At 37.5% G+C, this 8,821-nt stretch overlaps 1 non-coding gene across 1 annotated transcript; it reads left to right on the top strand.

Annotated features, from left to right (window-relative positions):
- The first annotated feature begins 2,043 nt into the window (after window positions 1-2,043).
- Window positions 2,044-2,147, top strand: LOC141703882 (small nucleolar RNA R71). The gene has a single exon (XR_012567740.1). It is a non-coding gene; the product is annotated as a small nucleolar RNA R71 (small nucleolar RNA).
- Window positions 2,148-8,821: the final 6,674 nt, after the last annotated feature.

Raw genomic sequence — 8,821 nt, 5'->3', positions numbered from 1 at the left:
CCAATCAACCTTGACACCAGTGGCTCAGAAAATAGTGCCCAAGCCTGGTTAAATCTGCAGCAAAACGATGGTGATGTCGTGCATGGCCTCCATACGCCTAATACTCGCCTGTACTGCTCATCACCCACACCAGTCCTATCACCTACCTGCTGCAGAGAAACCCCTCTGTAGTCACTGTAATGATTCGTTTGGCTACCCTCTACTCATCAAAAATATATCCCAAGCCCTTATCATGAGGTGCCCTAAGAATGCATAACTCAAGTGATCTGGTAGTGGGTGAAGTTCAAGTGTGGAAACATCTTCAATAGACAGCTCGAGACGCTCTTGAGAAATTTTCAGCTCTGCTAACCCAAGAGAATCGAATGGCATATCCAATTTCCTCTTTCACGGAGGTGCATTCAAAACTTGCATTTGCTCTACTTTAAAGAACTCTTCTTTAGCTGTAGGTAACTTTATATCCTTGAACACATTAAAAGTGACCTTTTGATCGTGAACCTTCATCGAAAGCTCTCCATTTTACACATCAATCATAGTTTGGCCTGTAGCCAAGAATGGTCTTCCCAAGATAATGGGAATCGTCTTATCTTCCTCAAAATCAAGAATTACTAAGTCAGTAAGGAAGATGAGTTTATCCACCTTGACCAAGAAATCCTCCACTATACCTCGTGGATAAGCGATGGAACGGTCAGCTAGTTGCAATGACATGTATGTTGGTTTCAGATCAGGCAGACCAAACTTCTTGAAGATAGACAAGTGCATAAGATTGATGCTAGCTTCTAAATCACATAAACACTTTTCGAACAATAAGTTTCCGATGGTGCAAGGAATAGTGAAGTTTCCAGGATCTTTAAGCTTCGGAGGCAACTTTTGTTACAGCACATCATTCCTCCATTAGGGCAACGGTCTCTAAGTCATCGAGCTTCACTTTTCGAGAGAGATACCTTTCATAAACCTCACATAGCTAGGCATCTGTTCAAGAGCTTCAGCGAAAGGTATGTTGATATGAAGTTTCTTGAACACCTCCAAAAACTTGTCAAACTGCTTATCCAGCTTTTTCTTTTGCAGCCTTTTAGGAAAAGGAGGTGGATGATAGATCTGTTTCTCCCTTGTATTATCCTCAGGAGGAGTGTGTTCCACAGTAGTCTTCCTTGGTTCCACCTCTGCTTCCTTCTGCACTTCTTCTTCAGCCACAACTGCATTTGAAACTTGAGATTTTTCAGGCTCTTCGTCTTGCTGAATTTGGAGGCTTGCGACCTTTCCAGACCTCAAGGTGATGGAATTCACTTGTTCTTCAACTTCCCTCTTTCCTGGATTGTTTCTGTATCACTAGGAAGCGTTCCTGGTGGTCGATTCAATAAGGCATTAGCAATTTACCCTATTTGGTTGTCCATAGTCTTAATAGAAACAGCCTGGCTTTGGCATATAAGAGCCTGGTTTTTGCACATAAGCCGCAACTCCTCCAATTCAGATTTTTCAATCGAAGATAGACATGCACTATGAGTTTGTTGTTTTGGTGTAATTTGTTTTTAAAAACCAGGAGGGTTGAATAGCTTATTTCCAAACTGCTGGAACGACTATTGCATCACATTCTGATTGTTGCTTCAGCTGAAGTTAGGATGATTCCAGTTGCCAGGATGATAAGTGTCTGGAACTGGTTGCTGCGATCTCTAAAAGTTGCTCATAAACTGAGCTGAGTCACTAGATATAGCGTATTGCTCCATCACATGCTGACCTGCACACAACTCACAAACACTAATTATCTGCTTAACACCATAGTTAGCCAGAGAATCGATCTTCATAGACAACGCCTTTAGCTGAGCAGTGATAGCCGTAACTGTATCCACTTCAAGGACTCCTGCTACCTTGGCATGTGGACATCTCTGGGTTGTATACTAATATTTATTAGCAGCCATCAGTTCAATTAGATCATAAGCTTCCTCATAGCTCTTTGCCCATAATGCTCCGCCTGCTGCTGCATCGAGCATGGGTCTGAACTGTGCTCCCAACCCACTATAAAAACAATTAATGATCATCCAATCAGGTATTTCATGATGAGGACACTTCCTAAGCATCTCCTTGTAGTGCTCCCAAGCTTTATATAAAGATTCTCCTGATTGCGTAAATTGAGTAAGAGCATTCCTGATTGCAGCTGTCTTCGCCACAGGGAAGAATTTAGTAAGAAACTTCTAAGCTAGATCTTCCCAAGTAGTAATCGAACCAGCTGGTAGAGAGTGTAACCAGCTCTTAGCCTTGTCCCTCAGAGAGAATGGGAACAGTCTCAGCTTCACAGCATCTTTAAAAACACCGTTGAACTTGAAGGTGTCGCATATCTCAATGAAATCCCTAATGTGCATATTGGGATCTTCAGTTGGAGAACCCCCAAACTGGATTGAATTCTGCACCCATTGAATTATGCCAGGCTTTCTCAAAGGTATTAGCTGTGATAGCTGGCCTGACAATGCTAGATTGAATGTCATTGATCTTGGGTTGAGAAAAATCCATCACGGCTCTCGTTCGTGCTGCTGGATCTCCCATTGTAATGAGTACCTGAAACACAACAAGTAAACCGTGACAGTAAAAGAATCCGAGTCACTGAACTTTAATGACCACTGATGACAAGCACATAAACTAAAAATTAATACCGAGTCCCCGGTAGCGGCGCCAAAAACTTGTTAGAGCGAAAACACGTGCTAATATTCATGCAAGTATACGCGTTCACAAGTAGTATATGATATAAATCAGATTCGTTCCCACATAGACTGGTTTAGGTTAAGTTCAATTTATGCACCTATGCAACAATGTATGGTTATCACTCAATGCTAAGACAAATAACAAATTGGGTTTTTATTAAAATAAGATATTAAACTAACAATTATAACTAAGAGAACAAGAATGGTTGAATTAATATATATGACAAACCGGGATTCTAACTTCATTAAATACTTCATTCAATAGCCTTATTGTTCTTAACCTTATCATGTAATGGTGATGACACTAATCAGATAACACAAAACTAGTAGACGCCAACTTTCGTTGTACGAATACCCTACTACCAAGAATCCACAAAAGAGATAGAAATTGAATATACACCAATTATGCTTAGTCCTTATATGTCTATAAGAATTGAAAACATAATGATTTAATGCGCAAGTTATCTATCGTGATTACATAGGGCAAGTAAGATGGTTAAAATTACCTACGAATCATGCATAACAAATACATGAACCTATGCTAATATGGCAAGTTCTAAACCTCTATATTCATTGTCGCTTTAATAGAGATTAACACGCGATCTTATATGTTAACTACGCACATAAGACGAATAAGCACAACCAATACTAGGATATCAATCAATTACCACACACCAAGATATTGAAATAAATTAATTATTGAAATCCATAAGTAATCCGCTAGAATCCCATGATAACGATTAGCCCATAATTGAACTCATCGTCACCATGGGTTCCAATGAAAGCATGGTATAAAAAAAGGTCTAATAAACTGAATAATAATTAAAGTACGAATAAACGAGATCTAGGTTCAACAAGAACGAAAATGAGCATCCAAAGTTACAACTAATTCAAGGAATCACAAGTAGAAAACAAGATCTTCTTTTTCGGAGTTGTTTTGTGCTTCTAGGTCTTCTTCTTGGTATCCCAATCTTCCCGGATGATGAAAACCCTTTTTTAAGTATATAAGCTCATATTGGACCTGGACCCTTAAAATCGTCAAATTCCACTCAAAAAAGGCTTTTTCAGCGAAATTAGCGAAGTCAGCCGCGCATCAGCACGCGGCCGCCTCCACCAGTAGGCGGGCGCCTCCACCAGCAGGCGGGCGCCTGCAGCCTGTTGTCTGGAAAAATTCTGATGAATCTTGTTTGGCCATAACTTAAGTTCTACTCGTCAGAATTAGGCGATTCAACTGCCCACGCGAAGCTAACGAGATTCTCTATAAGAATTAGGCGATTCAATGGTCTAGGATTCCAAATCTGATCAATTTTCATCATATTACCTTTAAAAGCTCCTTTCTTTATTTAACTGATACCTGAAATGCAATAACATAAAACATCAAAATACCAAAACTTGAGTCCAAAACACCAATTTAAGCTTGTAATAAAGCGTTCCAAGTGGATATAAAATCCACTTATCAATGGTTATCAGACTTTAACTTTAATTTTGAACTCTAACACAATCTTCAGCTTCTTCAAGGAACTTCTTCAATAGATTTTCTTCCATAACATCCAAATACCATTGCATCCTTTGTTATATCTTTTAGCTCATTTGTTGATTCATTATTTTGATAGATGGTTTCTCTGAGGTTATGTAGCTTTGAATTTCCAAGAGATAGATCATCCAGTTCCAAAATCCAACCTTCTTTCCATTAGGATTAAAAGTAAGATCTTCTCTTCCCAGAGGCATAATCACTTTAGCTCCTCCAATAAGCATATCAACCGCTATTCGATTTGATCATGTACTTTGAATGTAGTTTGACTTGTAAGTCAACCCTCTCTGCTTCAACTGTATTAAGTTCTTAAAAAATGTAGACCATCTGGAAGTTACAGAGTTGTTTACCTTAAGAATTATAGTAATAAATTCCAGCTCCCGCCATGGTTTATCTTCATCTGCTCTTGTGTTATTCTCAACCTCCTCCCAGACTCAAGAAAATAAATCAGTTTCTCTCCAACAAGATCAATAACAATATGTACTGATAATAATCTTCTGCAAGTCTTCAAGCATCACATTATCTCCAATTTCTGTGTGATTTCCATGCTTTCTTAGAATTAAAGCATCATATATAAATGGATCAGCACCTAACCTTCCCAGACCACTTGTGATTTTAGGTCTTCTAGAATGATAACTCCCTCTATAAATCTTCTTTAATATTTCAGAGGAATCTCTTTTAGGTGCAGGCTTCTTACTTCCCCATAACAACTTCTTCTTCTCTTTTAAACAAAGCGCTAGCACATCAGAATTTATGTTCTCAGAATCAGGATTTATTGTCTCAGCTTGAATTGGGTTTAAAGTGTCAACAACTTGAGTAGTATCAGAGGTTGTGACTGGTTGAGCATTACCATTTGTCTTTTCATTAACTTGAGAATTGTCAGAGGTTAATTTTAGTTTATTAGCCCAATCAGCTCCATAGATCTTTCTTCTTTTATGAGCTTGACTGACTTCTTCTTCTTCCACTCTTTCTTTAGTATCAAAAGCTTGAATTATTGTATAGACTGGATCTATCAGTATTTGAGGTTTGGATGCTATATATACTGATTTCTTCTTAGCAGCTTAGATTTCGGCTTTGTCTTGGACTTCCCTCCTATCTTCTCTTTCCCCTATGACTCCTGTTAGCATCTAAGATTGCTTGGGACCTTAGAGGTCTTTCAACATCTGCTTGACTCACCTCCCTTATAACTACCACTTGGTTGGTCTATTGAAGGATTATCTTTATAAGGTACTTGAGTGATATCAGTATCAGTATTTTCTATCCTCATAGATTGAATTTTTCCTCCATTGCCTAAGCTGTTCAAGATCAACTCCAGGATTTTCTTTCTCAAAGATTCTTCTACTCACCTCAGAATCAAATTCTTGAATCTTTAAGTCCTTGTAGAAAAAGTTGTCAACCTGCCTTTAACTTTCTGAGTCTGAAGATACTGACTAGCTTTTGCACCAGCTTCTATATCTAGAAAGCTTTGGTCATCAGCATTTGTGATTTTCAGAGGTTGTTGAGTTGTTGTAGTCACAGCCACTTCTTTTTATTATTGAACTATCATCTCACTCTTCCTGCTTCCTCCACCTTATCTAGATTGAGTTCTAGTGGTTTTTGATGATCCACTAGTCCCAACTAGATCTTCACCTCTCCTCTTCTTCACAATCTCCTTCCTTCCTCCCTTATCACTCCCATCAGGATTTGTATCATCAGCACCTTTCAATGTCAGCTTCTTGCATTAGATTTACTTTCTCCCTCTTTTTGGCATCATCACCAAGATGTAGGGAAAGAATCAGCTCCATTGAATTTCTTACCTCAGAAAGTTATCGAGACATTTTCTCTCGATTGGCATTATCACCAAGAAGTAGGGAAAGAATCAGCTCCACTGATTTGTATCTGAATCTCCTGATTGATAGCCAGCTTATTATCAACAAAGGAATCTCTGATTTGATTGATTTGAGAAATTGTAGCTTCTTGAGCTGTATGTAGAGTATGACCAAAGAGTAGATGCTTTCAGATGATTGAGTATATCAGGATGCTGAATGGTCTTTTCGGCTGTGTCCAAATGATTAACAACATAGTTCTTGAATATAGGATACTAATTCTTCCATTTTTCATTCCAGAACTTTTCAAATAATTCCTGCTTCTTCTTAGCATCACTATCTTTCAACTTCTATGCTCACATAGTGGGCATATCTTCAGGGAAAAATAGATCATCCTCAGAATATATAATAGCATTTTGATTTGAAGTATCAGTTTTTTTACCATCATTAGATTCTGTCTCATGAACAAATCCTTCATCAACAACTAGTTCTTGAACTCTCTGCTGAACTTCATCTCCAGCTTCAACATTAAGATAGAATCAGAAATTGGGGTTGTATATGATCCAGCTGCCTCAGAAACTGCCATGCCATCAGCATTTAACTCCACATCTATAAAAATAGTAGATAGGTGAGGTGGAGCTTCAGGATTTATCTCCAAGACCTCAGTACCTGTGGAGTATAATGGTGACCCAGCTATGAATAAATCTTCATGAATGAACTGTTGTGCATCTGCATCTTCAGTAACAACAGGGATAATAATAGGTGGTGGATTGTTAGAGTGAATGGACTACAGGAAAGTATCAGTACTTGGACCTGCAGGAAGATTATCAATACTTAGTACATCATAGTTTAACCGAGGGTCTACAGACTGTTGATCAGTAGCTGTTCTTTTGTATTCTGTGCACCTTGTAATTCTGAAGACTCAGCTTCTTTGAAGCATCCAATGGAGGCACTGGTAATATATCAGTAGATGGTGGTGATGGATAAATTTTGCATTCAGTATCTACAACCAGTATCACAGCTTCACGAGTTAAGCCTTCATTGAACTTTGATGCAATGGTTCTTTTAGGGCTGGAGATTGAGAAGTTGCTGGATGACTTTGACATTCAGGTTCTTGTGTGACGCCCTCCAAATCTGGGTCAGAAGTTTGGAGTTCACAACACCACACCAATTTATAAACCTGTATATGAAATATTATATGCCGTGTGATATCCCGTAATTTTGTAGAAATTATTATTATTATTTGAATATATATGTGCATTTATGATTTAGAAGGAATAAAATGGTGGATATTTATTTAGCAAAAAAAAATGGTGGATATTTTATTTGCCTCAAATATTTTATCTGTGTTAGAAATACTATCTGGTATTTTAACCGTGTTCACCCGGTTATAGGGTGAGGTTTGAAAATATTTAAAATAATATTTTACAGCTAATTTCTTACGTGTTAAATGAATTATTATGTGTTTAATATTATTTAAAAGTGTATCGCTATGAGTTAGCATGTGATAGAATTGTGTGTGGTCCCGTAAGGACCAGAGTATTTTTCGGATACTCTTTATGTGTTTAAAATGCGTTTATATGGAATTATACGTAATCTGGGCGCGTGTTAAAGTGCGCTTTATCTCATTTTGCGGGCGTTTGTATATATTATATATGATTTCGGGGTTTATTATGAATTTAGAGAGTATTTCGGTGTTACAACAATGATTGAACCGGGACCCGACCGGGAGGTTAAGGTCCACAAAATTTGTATTTTCATTTTTACAAAATCAAAGATTAGTCGAATATTCTTAATTCTTGTATTTTTGGAATATTCAGAATTTTGGGGAAATTTTAGTATACATTTGTATTTAATTAAAAATAATATTTTTAAAATTATTCCTCGTTAAATATCATTTCTAGTGATTTTAAATTACGAGAACCAAACATCGATTTGTGATTTATCGGGTACAAAATCTTTTGGTATAAAAACTGCTTTTATTTTATTTTAGTTATTTTTCATAATTATCCTGAAAATTTTCAAAAGAACCAGAAAAGAAACTCTTGGGGGTGAGATTCAATCCTTGATCTTTATCCAGTGATTTCAGGAGCTACAAACCTCCGTTTGTGATGTTCTTGCTACCGATCAGAAGCTCTTATCGAGCCCGTTCTGTCAATACTAATATCAACGATTAAGGTTCTTCGAATTGGAGTTTTGAGTTGTTATGATTTTTGATTATTTCTACTGTTATAATCTACTTTGCCGTGATTCAATGAATCGTTTTAAGTATAAAACCTTTTTGTTCGATGGTGTATGTTATAGTAGTAGTTTTGAGTTTTGTTCATTTTTATTCTTTGATTTATGAGTTATCGAGGTTGTAAGGATTGATTTTGATGCATTGAATAGATTATGCGTAATCCAGGAATCATTTTAGTATAATATTTCTAATTTTGGTATTGATTCGGCAGAGTTGAAGGTTCGCTGGCGTAAGTCGCCGATTTTTGGTGTAGATTGTCGGAATCGATGCATTATTTGTCATTGGGTGTTGCTGTTGTTTGATTCGTAATTAATAATCGATTTAGGGTATGTTACACTGAAAACCCGATTGAAATGGAGAGGACTTGATGTTGTTTAAGCTTTCCGGAGTTCCACCGCGGTTCGCCGGAAATGACGAAACTCGCCGGAATCTGCGTTTGGTCCGGTGAGTTCTTCGTGTTCTTGGCAACCCGGGAACCCAACCTGTCGACCCGTTTCCTAATTTAAATAACCCGGTTTTGATTTTCAGATCCCCAACTTCAAACCCTTTCCCTTGT

This window comes from Apium graveolens, unplaced genomic scaffold (genome assembly GCF_009905375.1).
Source record: "Apium graveolens cultivar Ventura unplaced genomic scaffold, ASM990537v1 ctg7169, whole genome shotgun sequence".
In the NCBI taxonomy this organism is placed as follows: domain Eukaryota; kingdom Viridiplantae; phylum Streptophyta; class Magnoliopsida; order Apiales; family Apiaceae; genus Apium; species Apium graveolens.
This window is presented reverse-complemented; position numbering and strand designations above follow the sequence as displayed.